The sequence below is a fragment of the Ambystoma mexicanum genome, chromosome 13, assembly GCF_040938575.1.
Source record: "Ambystoma mexicanum isolate Mex_15411 chromosome 13, UKY_AmexF1_1, whole genome shotgun sequence".
Taxonomy (NCBI): Eukaryota; Metazoa; Chordata; class Amphibia; order Caudata; family Ambystomatidae; genus Ambystoma; species Ambystoma mexicanum.
Genome location: NC_090938.1, coordinates 187486659 through 187508110, shown reverse-complemented (window position 1 = coordinate 187508110; position 21452 = coordinate 187486659).

Genomic DNA, 21452 nt, shown 5'->3' with positions numbered 1-21452 from the left:
CATCTCTGCCACAAAGCAACAGAATTACCTTTAGATTAGAGTCCTCATCAGTATGGCCCCGAATTGCAAGACCTTGCCGAGCTAAAGCCAACAATGTGGCACTTCTGTTATCCCTCATCTGCTTGAGGTGGCCTAACGACAGAGCTGCTGCTACATTCATACCCCTTTGAACAGATGCCTGTGCCATTGCAGCTGGCCCATGACGATTTGAAGTCCGATGGCTGTTACTTCTCTCGATGGCCTTCCTAAAATGGTTAAAGCCATGTTTAATGAAATTATTCCAGCCATCCTTTTCACAGCTACTTTTTGGCAATGACACACCCTTTTCAATAAGAGACTGGCATACCTTACAGAGCATTCTTTTGAACAGACTGATCATATGTAAGCCAATTATAGGTTTCTAACAATTTTTTGGGAAAGTGCGGCCCTGCTGGGACTTAAAACCATTTAATTCATTGATGTTTGGCCTGCATTCCTGTGTCACATTGCTGCTGCCAACATCACTGACTATAGGTGCATCTGGTATACTTTCCACGCATTGTGCCTGGCAGTATGATGCAACTGTGGAGCTTGTAATTGCTACATCTGCTTTGTCAGACACATGGGACCTCTGCTTTGGTTTAGCAGGGGTTATTGTAATAAACCTCTCCATGATAGATTTGGGGTTTCAGATGTGTCTTTTCCAGGGGACTTGGGTGAAGCGGTCGCTGCTAGGTGTAATTTCTTACAAAAATGTTTTACTGGAATACAACTGCAAGAAAGAATGCTGTAACTCATGCATTGTTGATGCAAGCCATTTTCTTATATTTCTATTTGTGGTTCCTGACTTTATGTTGTATTTAGGTTTAGTTCATCACTAATCAAGTTATTGCCTTTAAGGGGAGATCTTTAGTTTTTTCTCTTTATACGAGGGACCACGAGGTCCAGATGCCCAGTAATTTCAAAGTAGATATCCATAGGTTTCTCATGTTTTGATGACGTATGGTTCTCCCACTTGGGACCAAGAAGCTAGTACATTGCATCCTGCAAATTGTGCATATCATTTTGTCCATTATCTATGACCCCATATATTTTAAATGTCATATAGATGCTGTGAGGAATTCAACCTGGGCTTTTTTGATTTTTTAATAACGAAAAGGAATGATGGGAGACCAACCTCCGAGGACTTTTTGAGGCCATTCCACACACAGTGCACCTGCTTGCCACACAAAATGCATAGTCACATGTACTCCAGGAAGACACAGCCTACAGCGCTGTATTCTCCTGTCATGTTCAGCAGGAATGTGACAGCCCAGGGTACATCAAAGCATCTCAAAGAGAAGGAAGGCACACCTTCCTCCAGCATGGACAGCCTAATTTAAATATCAAAGGCTTCATGGATCTGTTTTCCTTTGTCCTCTGGCTGGTGGCAGTGCATACTAATGAGAGGTAATTGAAGCAAGCCTGAAGGGACTTGGTTGCCAGAAAAGACAACAGGCAAGGCAGATAACACCCTTTGGTATGCAATCTGTCAATTTGAAGCTAGTTCCCACCCCTCTGTATGAAAGGCAGTTAAATGCATGTCTGGGTCCACTATTTACCATAGGCAAACCCCTGCAGAGCTGACCCCTTTCAGAGAGGAGAGGTATGTGGTTTTGGGGGAGATGTGAAGTCTGCTCCCAGCACAAACTTCAAGGAAACCCTGCAGTTTAATCAAGGGTCACAGAGGGCTCAGTTAACCAGAGAGACACTTTGATCTAAAACAGACAGGGAGACGGGTGGGACTCAAGTATAGGTTGTCACCCCCTTGTCTGACCTGTTGCAGAGCACTCTGGTCCTGACCTCATACATAACAGAAAATTGTTGGTTCGGACCCAGGATTGGTTAATTAAGGTAGGCTTAGCCTACACCAATCACTGGCACCCATTTGGCTTTAAAAGAGGGCTAAACCCCTCACTTAGCAGATCACCTGAAGACTTGGAAGGGAGTAAGAAGGATTCATTTGGATTCAAGCTATAGGTACAGCCTACCTTACATCTTCCGCCAGTGATGGAAGGCCAAGAATTCCAAGAGGGAAGCACGATCCTTCCCCTAAACATCTCCCAGGGAACAGACGGAGATACCAGACTCACAGGACCCATCCAGCAGCTCCAGAACCGGTACCCAGCCAGCACACAGCATGCCCTCCTAGGTTCTACCAGCAAGCTTCCTAGGTGGGAAGTGCCTGAGAGTATCTGAACTAAGGACAAGGCTGTTGCCTGCAAACACTCACCTCAGCTTTGGGCCATCCACCTTGAAAGGATACCAGACCTGCGAAGAAGGAGTGCCATACAAGCATTATCCAGCGTCCATCTTTTAAAGACAATTTCGAGACAGTCGAGTCCTCAAACCACACCTGGCTGCACCGCTGAGTGTTGCCACGTCGGCAGACACCAAAGCCGTCCAAGACACCTCGACCAAAATTCCAGTTCCGCCAACCAGCACAAAGACAACAATTTTTGGGCCAGAGCCTCCACAACGGACAGTCTGCAGACGTCTGTTCAGTCTCGCTTGCAGAACTGCCTGCAGCCTGGTACCCACAGCTGTCTCCCACGACTAACTCTGTCTCAAGGGCTGAAAAGTGCCCTGTGACCACCTCGATGCTGTTGAGCTCCAAGAACTTCTTCAGCACCAGGTACACTGTGGTTCTTCCCCACTGGTCCTTCTCTGAAGGCCCCTAGAGACAGTTCCTACCCTTTGCCCCCTTGGTGCTGAAACCAAATAATCTTGAACTAATAGACTGATTACTTTACCAACTACCCTCTTGTCAGCATCCAGAGTGCATCTCTTTCATTCATGAAACTGTCTGTCCTCTGTACTTCTTTACAAGGTGGGTTGCATTTTGTATTGTGCTACAACTGTCTGTTGTAGTAATAATAAAGTAGATATGTTTAAACAACCTTGACTGGACAGTCCCTTTTACCATTGGGTAATAATTGTATTTTCACTGTTTTTCAACTAACCAACGGTCCACGACCTTGCCTAGATAAGCCTGCTGTTCCGTCCACGTTACCAAAGTGGGACAAGGAGGTCTTATAATTCACTTGTATTCCAATCTGTTTGGATCCCTTCTGGTGTACTAGAGGTGTGGGGTTGATGGAGGGTTTAGAAACCGATATTCATCCATGGTCCAGTAGTGCCCCGGAAGGTGATTTATCACAGATGCGCCCTAAGGTTTGTTCATAGATTGTCCTTAGAGCACAGAGTTAAAGTGTACATAGGTGTGTTTGGTGTGCATGGGCCTAAATGTGGGTATGCCTTTGTGTCTGTTTTCCTGCAAACCCATTTATGGTACCTGTGTAAGTTATGGCATGTTGATTATTGTGCCTGTGAGTAGGAAATGGCGCTCAGAAAGGTCAGTGCACCCTGTGGCAAATGTCACATTGACAACCTTTAGTTAGCCTCAATCTGAGAGCTACACCAGATGCAATGATTGGGCTAATCACTGCTATCCTCACAAAAGCATTGGTGGTGCCACTGATTAATGGCCATTATGGCAAGCCTATCCTGTATTAACCTACTGTAAACATGCCTTGCGCAAGTGACATTTGCTAAGATGTTACCACTGGGTCACCAGATTCACAAATAAAGTTAGGGATGTAACTTTCTCTTAACCTCTCAGTGGAAACATCAGATGTTCCGGATGAAGTACAACACAATCACGTGTTGTTTCAGACTTGTGGGAGAGCGTTAACTCCTTTTTAACATTTTAGTTTACTAGCAATTGTGGTAAAGTAGTGTACAATGTTAAAAGCAGTCACCTAGGCTCACACTGCACCCAGGTGATGCTTGGGACTGATGGAAGCACTCATGTCTAAAGGTTGTAGCCATGATCGTCTCAATTCTTTTTAAAACACCAACTTTCATTCTTTCAACATTCATTTTAAACACCCCTTATTCAAGAAATGAAGGAGCCAGTAACACAATTACACCCCACTTATGCTTAATAATATCTAACCTTCAAAGAGACAAGCGTGCACCTCTTTATACTGCCTTATTGTATTCACAAAACAGAAGCCACTGTTTCACACAAGCATCTAGAGAAAATATGAAGCATGCAATGCATTGTTAACACAGTTTACATATCAACAAATTAGACACTCGCAGACCAGTTAAAAAAAACTGGAATTACGGACTGTGGGGGTTGGGGGTGCTTTCTGACATCACTGGGGTGGGTTTAGCACTTTGAAAATATGCAGGTAACATGCCAATTACAGAATTAATGGTGGAAAAAACATAGATTTTTATAGAATAGGCTAAGGTCGGACATTCAAGCACTGCTAGTTTCCCAAGTCACAGCTGGGGCACACATACACACACACACACACAGACACACACACTGTCCGTGGATCTGCAGATCGTTAAGGAGCGCAGGTTTCAAACACATATCTATTATCTGTGGCAGAACCTTTCATATGCATGATGGAGTAATTCCAACTCAAAGAGCTTGCAAAGCACCATCTTGCAAATCTGTGATAGTTAAAGTGAGCAACACCACATCACAACCAGCTGGACGTTTGTGACAAAGAATCCACATAGCTATCTTTGTTTATAAACAACTTTTTATTACATGTCTTAAATCACTGAAAGTACACTGGGGTTAACTTGATCTTTTAGATTGCCATTATCTTGCATTCTGGGATTAGTAGTTTACCATTCAGGATGTGAAAATTAAAGCCACAATGGTATTCTTTTGGCATAATGTGTTTTAGATGTTGTCCGGTGGCTTTATTATGCAATTTGTGTTTTTTGTAAGTAAACTCTATAAGACATTGCTGTAGACCTTGAAATCAATTTGGGACAAAGCTTGTGATACTGTACCTCCCCTGCCCACCAGCCCCACCCGACAAAAGAACCCTTCCCTTACAGCAATTAGAAGCAAGAAACATCTTGTTAATGTGCTGCATGCAAAAAATGGCTTAACTGCTATTCCTAAATTCTGAGACTTATGTAGCACAAACTAGCAAGCAATGGAGCAATCCTCAAATTGATTATTTACATAGTTTTGGACCACAACTGCACGAGGCCCATTTTAAGGCAGGAGGTAAAATTGGACATTATTTCCACTGCATGTCTTCATTACAATGCAGAATAAAGGATTTGCATGGGAGCAATCAACCGGGGGGGGGGAAATTATGCATTTCTGGTCGCCATTTTCTCACCACTTTCGTCACATATTGTACAAAAAGTTAAGAATCGACCCTTAGTTCGACTAAGGAAAAGCAGCGCAGTAGTGGCATGTCTTATTCCGTACACAATCCCTTCCCATCCTCAAAATGAAGGTGGAAATGGATTGCAGAAAAATATGCAAACACAAACCGTATAGATTTTCGGAAATACCGACAGAAGCATATCTCTAAAATCGGCGGCACTGTATCTCCAGTAATAGCCGAACATGGTCACCCCAGGAAACCATGAGTCACGTCATAGGGTCACAGAGGTTTCCATTATGTATTAAAAACAGAAGACTGAATTACTGCAACTTTTGAACAGTTGATGAAATGAAATTCGTTCAACGTTTTGTAGTGAGCAAAATTATTTAAGCATTGGGTAGTAGACGGACTGTCAGTATGCCTACCTATTTGTCTGTCCGTAGATCTTCCCCCAATTGTCTGTCTGTGTGATTGAGGGCATATCTGCTTAATGTCCCCAACGTGTGGGGCTTGTTCTGGCTATCGCCAATATGTCTGCTGTATTTTTAGCGTGCTACCGATTTTAAACAGTATCATGAACGATTCCCCAAAGGCATGTGTTTTGCCATCAAACCAGACTGGTATTGACGGCTGGTTACACTAGACAGCAGTGATTTCTAGTGCGACAGGCGTTCGGCATTCTCTAGGGCCCCAAGCCCACTCGACAAAAGAACCTCCCCAGCCCCACACTAGTTCCTTTTTTCAACTTCCACCACCACCACCGAATATGGTCAAAAGGTGTAGGGGGGGCCGCGCTTTAGCCTCTGCCGCAGGGCTGGTGTGGAGTGGGGGAACATTCACAGTGTAGGTGAGTGTGTGTGGGGGAAGCAATGTCCCCGGGGCAGGTGGGAAAATAAAATATGAAATTACCAGGAAAAAACAGGGTCTGGGGAGCGGGAAAGGAGGTGAGGGTGTGTTGGACAAATAAAAGAATGGCAGTTCGTGGGGGAGTACAAAAATTAGAGGGCGAGGAAAAGAGAGGTCCCAAATGCCAGAAATGCAAAAATAATTATTTTTAAAAACGTACCTGCTTCTCGCCAGGTGCTGTGTCCCGTAGGCCTGCTTCTCCTGCCTTAAACCTCAGGCCAATGGGAAGCAAAATATTAAAAGCTTCCGGTGGCCACTGGCCAGTCCCAAAGCCCTCCCCGCAGGCCCATCAACCAATATGAGGCCTAGAGGGGAAGGCTTATTTTGAAATGTTTCCGGCTTTCAATGCACAGACCCGGGCCAGAGAGAAACATAGTATTGTAGAGGAGCAGCCACATGCCTCTGCAGGAATTCCCGCCTCCCTACCTATATGCTGTGAGCTTGAAAACGTGACATGCTTGACACCAGCAGTTGGGACTATTCCGCAGCGAATATTCGAGAAAAGGTACCCATTGAGATAGCTGTATCAACTGTGTTCCCAAGACAATCTAATGGAGAAGCTCTCCTAAGGGATATGAAAATGAGCAAAAGAGAAGCTGATGACATCACAAGAGATGAGCGTGGCGCACTGAGAAGATAGGCTGAAAAAGATGCATGGACCCTATAGAACCTGATGACGAAATAAAGAATTGAGTGAACATTTATATGCGAAAAAGAAGACTGCACATGTGAAGAGCACTGAAGAAAATGCAAGCAGTTCAATAAATGTACAAATGCAGTAACGCAAGTAGATTAAGTGATCATAGAAGCTAGCTATACGTAGTGAATAGACTGCAGGCGGAGCTGACATTGTATAAAAACTGGACATCTGTGTCACAAATATAGTACGTTTAAACCCATGGAGAAAAAGGACCGAAAGCTGTGTCGCAGCAAAGAATTAGCTTGGATTATGAAAGTATTGAGAAGGGCTGTCTGGCCTGGGGTCAAGGCTGAAGCAGCTAAGACTGGTTATCTATGCTTGAAGGCAGTGACCATGAGTTGCTGAATCATCCCTTTTTAAGGTGTAAAGAAAGAACACCACAAGTGCCAAGTTTTATTCATTCAAGACAATTAAATGCTGAAAAATGGACCGAATTGTGGTCTCCTGTCACATGAGCCAAAGAAGGAAATCGAGTTGGGCATGCGGTTCCAGAACTATGATAATGTGCGCGCAAACCCAGAGACGAGAATGCACTGCAAGGCCAAGTTCAAAGACAATCTTCATGGCAGAAGGCATGGGTGATGAGAGACTTGGGTCTAATTGGGTGGGGAGGCTAAAGTAAAGTCCACCTCCAATCACTTGATGTATGAGCTTACTTGCTGCTAGTGAACCAAATGTTCCAGATTGGCACGAGCGTGCCAACCAATTTCCAGAGGGCCATATAATGAAGGGTCTTATAGTTTTAGAGCCAATAATATGCTGTGTACTTAATAATGATGAAGAATGACTTGCACTAGAGGTGGGCATAAGTTGTCCACCTGACAGTAGATGTCCAATTACAACCCAACCCCTTATAGAAAGTATATTTAGATGTTCCCCTTGAACGTATCTCAACCCCCGTAGGTTTTCTTAGTTGCCACGTAGTATGACGTCATATATGATGAATTGTTGTAGTGTGATTGTTTATGAAATGCTTTGAGAATGCTTGTGTGGTGTCCGTTGATGTCCGTTGTAACTCCCTGTTTTAGACAATTGATATTAAAACAGAAAAACACTTTGCCATCTTCCTGAGTTGGTTCAATTATTTGGTGTCAGAGTTATTCTGCATCCAAGGCATGCATGCTTCCAAAAGTACTCTAATGCTCAGTATCGAGCCCAAAACAAAGTGTCATCCATACTGCATCTTCTCTCTGGCACGGAGGGGGCGCTCAGCCCTCAGTTGATTCTCCAAGCTTATGCCCAGGCTCTGGTGCAAGTGCGTACTCGGCGCCCATGGAAAGCGTTATTTGGAAACAGACGTTACTTTTATATCCTTTGCATTTATGATATAAACAATACATGTTGCCACATTATTCAATTAATTGAAAATGAGCTCCTGCAACTTAGAAGAGTTTCCTAACAGATGCTTGCTTTGCTGCACACATTCTATTTCTTTCTCCTCCAAAGTAGTTCTTTTTTCAAACTAAAAAGCACAAGCCTCTTTCACTGTGTGCATTATTGAACTTGTCCTGGGAAGTTCTCCGAATACCAAATATCGATCTGCACATGTTGTTAGGGAGAATTCTCTGTTTAGGCTGAATTTCCTAACCTAGTGAGTCCCCCAGCAGCTTTGCTGGATTTCTGGAGTTTGTTTTTTTCCATCCTGCCAAGAGTGAGACTCTTTTTCTCCCACTCTTGGACATGAATGTGTATAATTCCTTTGACTGGCAATGTGTTCTATGGGCTATGGGGTCTTTTACTCCATAGGGTCTCATATGTTTTTCTATGTGTGTTATACCGCACCCTACGTGCCGTAACACTGGGGTGTCCTAGCGGGCCTCCGTCATAGACTTCACACCCGGGGACTGACTACTGTCTCCCCGGGCATGTAAAGTCACCATTGGCTTTACTAGACCTTAATTTACTAATAGAACTAGTATGAACCATCCTATTGTGGACATACTAGTAGGGGTAATTCGATTACTCCTAGGTCTGCTATTCGAGGGGGCACTGTCCCGTCCCCCCTCGTCGAGTTTTGGCTGGTGGCAGTGGAAACTACTTGTTATGTTCGACCCTGAATATAACTCTATGGGATTCTTCCCATTGTTGGAGATTGATACTTTTTCTCGTTAGTCTCTAACATACCACCGGTCTACTTATCTTAGATAAGTCGGATGGTATTTTCTGCCAGAACTCGGTTTTTAAAATGGTGTCTGTGTTCGTCTCTGTGACTCCTAAACCAAAGGTTGAGCCCTTTGTTCCACTTTTGGCGGGCCTCTGTACCGAGACCCTCCAAAGTGGTGCCATTCTGTCTGGGTTATCACATGGGTGCGGGAGGGGGTTTAGGCACCCTGGACCGAGTTGCCTTGCCAACTCCGGTCGCACTCTGGTGTGATTGGCCCAAGTGGTGAGCCTCCCCGCTCACCACTTAGCGTGTGTTGATTGACAGCTAGGCTGAATGAATGGGGATTTTCTGCATAAAAGCAGGGCTTTTGGGACTGGATCTTCAGAAGTCGCCACAGGACCTAAGAATCCGACGAGGGTAAAGCTGAGCCGACCTGCAACGACGACACCTCCGGTGGAGCCCTGCTGAACCGACTCACGACTTCCCAACGACAGAGGAGATCTCCCTGCCGGAGAGTCTCTTCCCCTGACTGGTGGGAACAACCAGTCCCCTTTGCTTTTTCTTCATCTCAGGACGCAGTGGTCGAATTGCCCGTGCAGAGCACCTTGGCAACCGGATAGCCACTACCCCTGTACCGCAACCAAAAGGTGGTGCCTTGTGACGGAGCACTCCGCGGCTGGTCTCTTCCCTGGTGGTGCACCAGACTTCACTTTTCTTCGATAACGAGATCATCTCTACTCTTGGCAAAGACCCGACGTGCATCCACCACCAGGAACAACTGCCCCCGCCGGAGCTGTCTCTCCACAATCAAGGTACTGTGTCCGCCTGGCTTCCCTTGTTGCCGGATAGAGTGAGGTGTCTTAATCCTCGCCTCTCCATAGGGTCGCCTACAAGCTTTCTCTAGCGTATTGTTCTGAACTGGTTCAATCTTCCAACAACAATTTGCTACACAGACTCAAACGCATTTCCATAAAGAGACTTTTTGGGACATATCGCCTTGTCTCTCTCCGAGTGGGCCTGGCCTCTGAACTTTATGATCTATTGTGGTTCTTGTCTTCTTGCCTTGCATTTTTCCTGTGAAGTTTTGAACTGTGTTGATTTCGTAACCAACTATTTTTCTCTCCCGTCCTAACGAATACTAGAGTGCCATCTAGGTGGCAGCATACACCTCTGTCTGCAAATAAGTGACACTGGTAAAACCTAGACTTGTCGAACTATTGTTAGGGGGATTGATCTTTTGCTTCGTAGAGTAATTGTAATTGAATTGTTTGCCGTGATAGTGTCAGAGTGTTTTCTATGGATGTTCCGTTATAAATAAATACCTGTATATCTTTACACTGAAGCCTTGTTGCGTGCTTGCTTGTCTTACTGTGAAGAATTGCCCTATATTGTATACTCCACATACTGCTTATGAGTTCCTGCAACTTAGAAGAGTTTCCTAACAGATGCTTGCTTGGCTGCACTCATTCTATTTCTTTCTCAACCAAAGTAGTTATTTTTTCAAACTAAAAAGCACAAGCCTCTTTCACTGTGTGCATTATTGAACTTTTCCTGGGAAGTTCTCCTAATACCAAATATCACTCTGCACATGGCACCCTTAATATTTCTCACCAATCCTTACCAGGTGCTGAATAATTAACTTCCTATTTCATTTTGAACATGCCACCTTCACAGATGCCAGCTAACAGTGTTCTTTTTGGAAGGCACTATTCCAGACTGGTTTCATTCCCTGCATTCAGGGACTTGAAGCATTCAATTAATAATGGACACATCCTAGACAGAAAGTCACAGAAAGGAAAGGAACACAGCACTTTCATTCTGAATACATGTGATTGGAATGGTTGTGTCAAGAAGATGTTGGCATGTGGTTGTGGACAGGGCTGTGATGAGGAAACGTTTTTGCTATTGAAATGGACGAGATTGGGTTTAAATAACTTTTTTTTAGGTGGGTGTTATTGACATTTTGTTATGATTGTGGTGGGGTTGTTATTTGATTAGGTGACGTCCTTGTGATGAAGATGTGGTTGTTGTCACTTGGCTAAGTGGATTTCTTTTTTGCAAGGGTCAAGTAGCAAAGGCTGCCAACTGAGAGGTGGTTTAATGCTTTTAAAAATCTGTGCGTTTAGTAGCTTTGCTGAGCCTTCATCATCTTGTGCTGTTTCTTTAGTGTGTTCATTCAATGTTGGCACCAACAGTAGTCCCTTGTGCTAATAATCTGCATATCAATAAGGCAGATATGAGACGCAGATGAGAAATGGGAAAAGATGGGGATTTAGACCAACCATTGACTGTCAGAGATCATGCAATGTTTTTGCTATAGACACAAACTGAGCATGTAATGTCTCATAAACCAAAAACCCGTCATTATGTCACCTATATCGCATTTCAAAAGAAACAAGCATTGGCCAAGCCAACAGTTGTGGCATTTTTTGTAGACATGTGTGAGACATTTTACAGACAATGCCATGGTAGTACTATCTGGTCAGAAAATGGCAACAGCTGGCAAATTGTGTGAGCACCTGGGTACATTTTGACAGTGCCTTGCAAATGCCTACCTAATACCTACAAAAGAGCCACAACTATTGGAGTTGCCAATGCATGTTTTAACCAGAATTCAGTACAAGGAACAGATGTAAGGACACACATATTGATTATAAATCAAGTGCCTGAAGGAACATTTGGTTAAGACATTTTGATTAATGGCTTTGCTCGGGCCTATACCTATGGGCCCTGGGGCATTACCTGAGTCAGTAATGCCCCCGCCGCTCGGTTCATATTGCTTAAGTAATACACACTTTATACAAAAGGCCAAGAAGCGATATAGCAACCGGAACACTAATTGTCCACTGGATTTTCTGCCAAATGACTGCTGGACTGCATGAGTAAAGGGATGAGTAGCGTCCAAAATGCCAACTCATCTCCACACTACTACGAAATCAGCAGTGATCTTAGTCATAAGAGTGAATAGGTTTGCCACGGGCAGTCGGTATTCTTCCAGACGGCAATGGGAGCTGATAAGAGTAGCAACACAAGCAGGATTACTTCAATGAATTCAAAAATAAAAGAATGTCCAACCAAAGTTCTATAAAAAATAGGATCTTTATTCAAACTAACAATGCACACATCTACAAACACTGAACACCACCCCCTTTTACAGAGCATCTTTTAAACACCCGCCCCATTACAGGAGACTTTGGAAGAAAAAGGGGGCACTGTAGGTGAAGACAGGGGTGCAGGACAGGCAAAGTTCAGTAGCAATGTAATACAAAATGATATGTCTTTTCAAAAGGTAGAGAGTAGGGTCATATCAGTCATAATGGAATTACAGCTGGGAAGATATGTGGTGGTCAATGTCAATATACATTTTATGCTTGTTTCCACGCAATTTATTAAAATGACCAAAAAGGTGTTCTTTAGCAAAACATTCTAAAATCAACTGGCACAAGTGCAACTTAGCAAAGACTGTATAGAAGTGCTTGGCAATCACTAGTAGTCAACAAATCATCCTAAAACATTAAGGATGAAACTCAGTGATGCTCTTGAAGAAATTAGCAACTCATCCTGACATCATCATGAACAAAATCTGTGAAGATCTTGAAGTAATCAGCACGTCATCCCAAAGACATCAGAAACAGTTTTCTAAAATGGCAATACTCCTGAAGTAATCAGCATGTCATCCTGCTATCATCATGAACAAACTTGCTGATGCTCTTGAAGTAATCAGCAAGTCATCCCAAAAGAATTCCCAAATCATCAGGGATAAACTGTTTTTTTAAAATGGCGTTGCTCTTGAAGTAATCAGCAAGCCATCCTGAAATCATCATGAACTAACTCGGTGATGCTCTTGAAGTAATCAGCAAGCCATCCTAAAATCATCAGCAACAGTTTTCTAAAATGGGGATGCTGTTAATGTAATCAGCAAGTCATCCTAAAATCATCTGCAAATCATCACACATAATTCTGAAACTTTGCTGATGACTTTAGGAGCGTGATGACATCTGATGATATGGGATTGATTTCTAATGTAGTTCGATGATCATCAGATTACTCCAGTTTGGCCTCTAAAGTCATCCTTTTAGACTAGGGTTGGTCAGATCGTCCAGGGTACTGAGAGATTATGCAAATGGCAGCAGAGTGCAGCATAAAACTCAATAACATACCCTCTACCATTGTCTGGAAGTGCATCGTAGGGTGACTAGGTGACTCTGTGACACCAGGTCACTGAATTTGCAGCTCTGCCTTATCATCTCACAAACAAATGCATTCTGGGAGTTAAAGACCATGTTAACCAATCGCATTCATTTTCTTATGAATGCTGGTATCTGCAGTTCTGCCTTTTGCATTTTTGAGATCAGGACAACAAATGTCTGAAAACAGAGAAAAAATAATGGCTGATGAAATCATGTTTGGCATGTGAAAATTGATTGCTTTACTAAGTGCTCTGAGCATCAAAAGATAGCGATTTGAAAATGAAAATCACAAACCTTGAAAATCAGTTCCCTGTGACATGGAGGACCGTGCTCATCCTAGGGGAATAGACTTATGGATTTCCCTGCGGTGGCTCGGGGGCCGGCGGCAAAAGAACATGCATGTTTTGTAACATATCAGGACTTTAAGGTAATTGGACTTTCCTGAGGGAGGACGGGCACGGGAGAACCCGTGTACTCTGAGCCCCTGACTCATACTAACATGCAGGCCCCTCCATCCGGTTAATAGAATTTTGACTGGTTTCTTCTTCCTCTGAAATATTGAAAGTTAATTAATCCTGAGCTCTCTCAGCAGGCAAATGAGGTGAAACAGCTGTCTCCGCTGCACAGAGAGGATATTTCAACTCCTTCCACAGAGGCGATACATCAGTGTGACACTGCATCAGTGCAGGCAAAGGCAGGAGGAAAACGGATTTCCCGGGTTTTTGTACATTTGACAAAACCAGTGCAGTGAGTCAGCAGGGCATTCTGTTCTGCATGCATGTGATTGGCTAACTTTTACAATGACAGCAACACATGCAAAGTGTGTATAATTGTAGATTTTCAAGGGCTTACCTTCTCAAGCTAATTTACCAGTATTACAATTCGGGAATAATAATGCATTGGCTTTTGTGTGAATGGCATAAGTATCAGAAAATAAAAGGTAGTCAAACTCACCGTAACAAAGGGAAACCAAATTGTTACCAACAGCCACAGAAAATCAATTTGGAGACGTTAAGTTTTCCCTGAGTTGGATTTTCAGACAAGTGTGTATTCTTTAACTCCCAGAATTGTGTATTCTGGTACAATTTGTCGATGCTGGCTCCCCCATTGGACATCCCGGTCTACAAACATGGTGGAGACTTCAGGAGAACATTGACAAATGGGTTCTGTTGGATCCAGTTACAGCACCTATGGTGGTTGATCAATGTGCTGTGAAAAAACAAAAAGATGACAGTAACCTAAATCAAGACATTGTCACTCATTACTAGTCTGACACAAAAGAAAACCCTCTCCATTACCACCACTCGTTCTGGTGGATTTATCTCCCTCCAGATTACGAATGGGATTGTGGCAGTGGTGCTAATCCTTATTTTCGGAGTCCACGGGACTCCATAGGGATTTTGGAGGAACTACTGTAGCGGTCACTCCGATTGTGGTAATTCATCCTGTTTTTGCCAGTAAAGAGAAGATAACTCCAGCATCAAGTGGCAGCAAAGTGATGTTAGCCAAAAAAAGCAACACTTTATTGCCTTCCATCCCCAAATAATCCAAATTAAACCCATAGTTATACTGAAAATAACTGGTTCCAAGATACAAACAAAGGTTTTTCAATATTGTTGGTAAATAGCTCAGGAGTGAAGTTTGAATTATCTTAGGGCCAACTCAGGGTGTAAATGACACCTATCGTTACAGCAATTTTCAGCAGCAGAATCTGGCAGGATCCTGTCAATTCCAAAATCTGAAGGCAGCTAGATCCAATATAATGTAATTGTAGACTTCCAACTTGAATTTCCACTGTTGAAGTACTACATTGTAAAGGGATGAGAGACTAAACGACAGGGCAGACTTAGGGGCCGATTCATGGAACAAATGTGCGCTGAAAATCGTGGCGCAAGCTGGCGCAAGCATGAAAAAGCAAGCGCACGTGCATACGTGTGATTCATGGAAGGGCCTGCGCGTGTTTACTCCAGGATGTGCGCCAAATCCGAGAGTGGTGCGCACGGTGCACACGTCAATACAACATCCCGAACGCTGTGCGCGACACACAGAGCAAAAGCGCACAACGTCAGCGCACACACCAAAAAGGGGGCGGAACACAGTGCGGAACACGCAGAATGGTGAACAACGCGTGAACAAGAAGGCATAACTGGGGAAGTACTGCAGGGAACTACACGGAACGCCCACATGCATGAACAACACGTATTCATGGAATCGAATATGGGAAACCCGCGCAAGCCAAAAGAAACGCATAGGCGCCAACACGATTACCATGCGAAGGCAGGCGGAAGCATCCCAGCGCGCAGTATAAAAGTGCGCACAAACAACAAACACGTATACACAGCTACGATGAATGCTCATGTCGGAGAATTGGATAACACCCTTCCCCCAATCTCATCCAGAACATGGCCTAGATGATCACAACCCAGACACCTCCCGCGAGAGGAGTTCATTTACCTACCAGATGACAAAATACCCTGGTTCAGAAACCTAAACATAAGAGGAGTGGGCCCACCAGCGAGACAGGCTCAAGCTGACGCCTGCAACATGGACCAGCTCGACTAGAGCAACATGTATAAGTATTCCCATCATTAGCGATGCCATGATGACATAGCCAACAGACAAGAACACACGTGCCACCATGCACACTGTTCAATCACACACCAACCTACACGAAGAGCATACTCAGTGCTATGACGTAGGGGACTGACACACCCATTGACGTGCATTGTTGTTATTTTTACATAGGCCTTCTACAGCTCAGCAGAAACGCAAGACGCATGAAGAGCTCGTGTACATGTTTGCTGATGCTTTTCCCTGCCACCCACCCCCAGGACAACTCCACCATGTATATCTAGTGCTGCCTGTGACACTCTGTCACCCGCGACCTCCATACTATGGATTATGTACCGCCACCCTTGAACTAGGCCCGTGTAGGCCGTAAGCAAGAGTCCCAGACAGGAGCCTTGCCATGAAAATCCTCTCAGCGACAAGAGTACAAGTGCTGACCATGCAGAACGAGCCTCCAACGAGAGCTCACAGCCAAGGCCACAATGGTGCAACTCGTATGCTGCGAGCCCAGCGCCAAGGTTACACCTGTGAGTGCCAAGCCTTCAGAGGCGAAATACAAAACTAATGCTCATAATTCTGCTCCAGCTATGGTCTCTCCACATGTGACCAGGCTGAACTGACAAGGTGCCAAGCTCACGAGACAGACAGTCACCAGGGTCCTACGTTTGGGACACAGGCTGCAACAATGAAGCGGCAAGATGGACACCTACAGCGATGGGAAAGACCCGCTCACAAGCCCATAAGCAGACCTGTCCGTTGTCCGCACATACACATAGTTGCACAATTGTTGCTAATGACAGGTACGCCGCGAACTGGGAACGACGATGGTCCCTGGCTTGGGGGCTCGCGAGAGAAGCAATCAGAACACAGGGGGGCTTACTACTGACGCCAGTACTCTTAGCCAATCACCAAGGATCCCCCTGTAACAATTCTAAAGTAACAACTGTTAGGGACAGCCCAAATGTACCACCTGATCTGTCCTTACCCACTAGCATTTCTTCCCATAGGGAACATATACTAACCCTACCACTCGGGGACCCAATCCAGAGCGGCAATAGGTTTTGTGACGATTTTTCCCAGGTGACGCGAATAGCGCGTCATACTGCTGTAAAAAGGGCTTGCGAGCCCCACTAACAACGAGAGTCTCATCGGATGCATACGAGCCAAGACCCATCCGTGCCATTATTACAATAAATAGCAGTACTCACCTTGCTTCTTGTGTGTGCCTCATACTCCTTTTGGGGACCTGGGAGGAGTTGGGGCCTCCCCAGCGCGGAGGTCTGCGGACGGCTCTGCCGACTCCGGGAGAATCACCCCGACAAGTTGGAGGTACTGCTGAGATCGTTTGATTTCTGTTGGCCTGGTAGCACATGCCCAAGGCAGCATGTCCCCCTCTGCCATTGCCCCCTTTTTGAGGACTACAGGACCATTGCGGAACTGCGAGAAGACTGGACAGCGCAATCCGGATATTGGCCCTCGGGAGCCGATTGAGAAGTATCCCGCCCACGGTTGGTGAGTGTCCAGACGTGGTCGAGACGAGGGGATGTGGCGAGCCGCTTGCAGGGGTGCACGCAGTCAAGCGACCCCACCTCAAGAGGACTTGAGTGAGTATGGCACACCCAACAAGCAATGTAATGTTCTGCGGGTGGGGGGAGGAATTGTAGTAAGGGTGGCGGGAGGTGTTTTACAGTGTGTTGTAAAAGATTTGATTAATAAGTGTTGACAGACGAGTGAGCGGTAGCGGGACAGGCACAAGGGCCGTCTTCTACCATTTCACAGAGCAAGGCGGGTGGAGGAAAAAGGTACCACATGTGGTTGTTCAAAGACATTGATTTGTCCAGGTCGCTGGCACCTGTAAAGGGGGTGTGTGGCTTTCCTATGAATTGACGTTTTTGATCAATGAATAGACGAGGATCCCTACCGATAGAGTGTTGAAGCTCGTTAGGTAGATGAAGTTTTCCTGCAGGAGGTAGCTAGTTTTGGTCCCAAGTGCAGAAGACAATTGGCTGGTTAAGTTCCTCTGGAGAAGGGGCGTTTCACAAGCGAGGCGACGCAGCATGTGCAGTCTGATTGTAATGAGTTAATTGATTGTTGCATTCTCCACTATTGGTATTGTGGGAAGACAGCTGTGGGGTTAAAGAAGCTGAGAAGGCGTTAAGCATATTGCACGCGTTCTGATCTCATGAAAATTATCTTACTGGTATTAGTTTGCAGAAGTTGGTAACGTCATCCGTAGGGCTTGTGCAGGACACCACGACCATCTCGGGTTGATCTAGGAGTGGCCGGGGGATAGGACAAGGGAAGAGCGGGATAGAAGAGGTCAGAGGGTTCGCGCATGGAAAACGCCGGTCACGCTCAGCAAGGGGGTTGGAAAAGGGGAGGGAGAGGTTTGAAGAAGAAGGAAAGGTGGGGCGGCTGTAAAAGCATGCCACACAGGGCACTTAGCCACAGGGGGCTCCGTGCACCACGGCCGTAGGGGGCCATACTGGTAGCTTCAAGGGGGACAAGCAATAAAGGAAGAGAACTGTATATTTTGCAATTGTATTACCTTTCAGCGGACGGTCGGAAGTCCCCAACTTTATGGGGCCAGGCAAAGAAGGTGGATATTGTGGAAACAAAGCTGTAACATGGCCACATATTACGGGTCGTGGTCTGGGGTGAGGGGAAACGCTCTAACTACACCCCTCCAACACATTTGTACGTCACTATCACCATACAAGGAGAAAATTATAAAGTACAGTATCGACTGGACACAAGGAACAGGCAACAAAATACTGACACCATGGCCGCCTAACGGTAGTTTTGACTCATACATACAAAACTCGCTATTGACATATATACACAATACGTACAAGGGAAATAAATTAGCTCACCATATAGAAGTGTTCAACTTATGGAAGATGTTCCAAGGAGCTAGGCCAGGGGTCATGGGAATGTTTACTATGGAAGGGGCAACAGAGGAGAAAATGAGTGATGAAATGAAGGGAGTGAAGAAGGAGAAAGACAGCGTAGAGAGCATGGGCACAGCGAATGGCAATGCACTATGCGCAGACAAGAGGAAGAAGGAGAAGGAAGGATCGGGTAAAGTATCGGAAGAGAAGGTGAAGGAAGGGACAGACGATATACCTCTGGCAAAGGTAGTGAAGAAGGAAGAAGGGGTGTTGTACCCAGTAACGGAATTAAGAGAGGCCGATAGACCACTACTAACGGCCGCCGAGGGGTACTCCAACCCTGCATACAGCCCTCCACCATATGCCCCTACGGATAGCTACCAGAGCGGGGAGGAGGGAACCAGCACAACAAACTTAAATTACACACAGGCAGGAACGAAGAGGGGAAAGGAAAGTGGGGAACACATTGCCAACATAGGACCAGACAAATGGGTAGCAGCACAGGTGCTCCTGAAACGTCCAGGGACACTTACAGGGGAAGAAGAGGACATCGTCAGAAGAACGGCAAAGGATGAAATGGGTGACACACAGACAGGGACAGAGGTGAGTAAGACAAGAGAAGGTCAACTGTCACAGACAGAGGAAAAAATGTTGGAGGAGAGGTTGGCTGAATTAAGAGACGCACAAAGTGCACTGATTAGACAGTTTGAGCAAGAAATGCGAGGAAGGAAGAAGGAGAGAAAGGAAAAACAGGGATGAGCAGGAGAGGATGAAGGAACGAATGGAAGAAAGGAAGAAGGAAGCAGAGCGGATGAAGGCAATAGCAGAAAGGGTGTCACGAGCAGAGCAACGAGACATGAAAAGGAGGGAAGAAGAGAAAGAAAGGGAAATGGAACAGTGGAAAAAGAAAATACTATCTGAAAGCGCCAGGAAATATGAAGAAGGTAAAGTAATAGAGAGCATATTAAAAGGGGAACGTGCCAAATGGGAATGGAGAGAAGAGGAAGAGAGGATATTAGCGAAGGTAAGTGCGGAGGTGTTGGAAGAACTAAAAAGGAAAAGAGAGGAAATGGGTGGTGAAATAATAGGTAAAAAGGATGAGGAGAATGGAGATAGAAGGGCGAAGTATGGTGTAAGAACATACACATGCCAGGATTTGGAGGTGGCCACAACGTCAACACAAAGGGAAGCTGTTAAAGGAGAAGAGCACAAGGAAACAGACTTAATAGATCTAAAAACGGTGACAGTGGGTGGAAAATGCACAAACTGGGGATTGGCTTTTCCTGATTGATTTTGTAGCGAGGAGGAAGAATGTTTAGGGAAAAGCGGAGGAGATGGAAATGGCGAAAGTTTAGAGAAACTGTACATCACGTGCACCAACCATAAGTCACCAGGGTCATGCGAAAGAAGAGAGGAAGATACAAAAGGTAAGGAGAAGGTAAAAGAGGTAGCAAGTAGAGTGTCAAAACTAATACCACCGACACCGGTAAAAAGGCCTAGCACACTAACACAACCTCTAGCACCACACCCACTGACACCCGACCCTGTGCACACCCCATATGTCGACAGACTTAGAGACCTCCCAGGAGGCAGGCAGGAGGAACGGGCAAGCACGCCCATGGTAAGAGAAGAGGCTGACAGGAGAGGGTGGAAGGATGGAGGAGATGGAAAAACAGACCACTGTACGATTGATATGATTGAAGAATTACCTGACACAGAGGAGGAGGATGAGTACATAAACATTACCCCACGTGCACAGGGGGAAATGAGGGGATACAATCTAATGCCACTCCTAGAAAGGGCAGGGGCCAGACCACAATATGTCCCCTGGAAGCATGCCGATAAAGAGAATATTAAATGCAGACTCCCATCGCTAAGTGGAGGAGCAGGGAAGTGGATATATGAGATGGAAAAACACACGGCGGGACAAAAACTAGCAGTGGGGGACGTAAAGGGGCTCTTAATATCAATACTGGGGGATGCTGCAGATGACATCTGGAAAAGGGCGGGCTTTCCAGGGATCACAGTAACAGACACGTCACATGATGGAGTGCAGTTTGCAAATTGCAGACATGCGCTGTGGCAGGCCTTAAGGGTTCAGTATCCAGACACGTCAGACATAGGAGCAATAACGTCACACAAGATGCGTGAGAATGAGGATCCTGTTGATTACATCCAGGAGATTCAGGAGAAGTGGCGCTTGGAAACGCGGGAACCGTGGAATAAAACACTAGCAATTTTCTACCATATACTAATACAAGGTCTCGCGGATCAAGTACAAAGGCAGCTGAAGAAAATAGTGGGTATGGAAGTTAAAGCCTGGCCGGAAATACAACTGACTATAGTACACCACTGCAGGCTGTGGCAGGAAAAGATGAAACAAAAGGAGCAAGATAGGAAGGCCAAAGAGGCAAAACTGTTACAAAAGAAGTTATCCAAATGTGTCATGGAAGGAGCACTAATAACAACACCCGCCGCCACACAGGTCACGGGTGCACAGGACACAACACAACAACAGGTAGCACAACTACAACAGCCAGCACAAGTAATAACACAGCAGATGCCCCTGCCCCCACCATACACGGCATACACAGGAGGAGGATACATGCAAATGGGAAATGGATACTCTAACAACTAAAGGGGGAGGGGTGGTACGATGAGAGGGATTGGCTATGGCCAACAGGCACAACAACAAGGAGGGTTCAGGGGCTACTACCAAAACGGACAGCAAGGATACCAAGACAACGTGGGGGGTTTCCCATGGCAGGCCAGAGAACCACCAACATGTTGGATCTGTGGGATGGTAGGGCACATGTCATGCACGTGCAGGATGAGGCCTACACAACCAGCCTGGGGGGAACAAGACCACACCGGATTACAACAGGTTCAACAACAGCAGGGTACACAACAATGCCTACCACA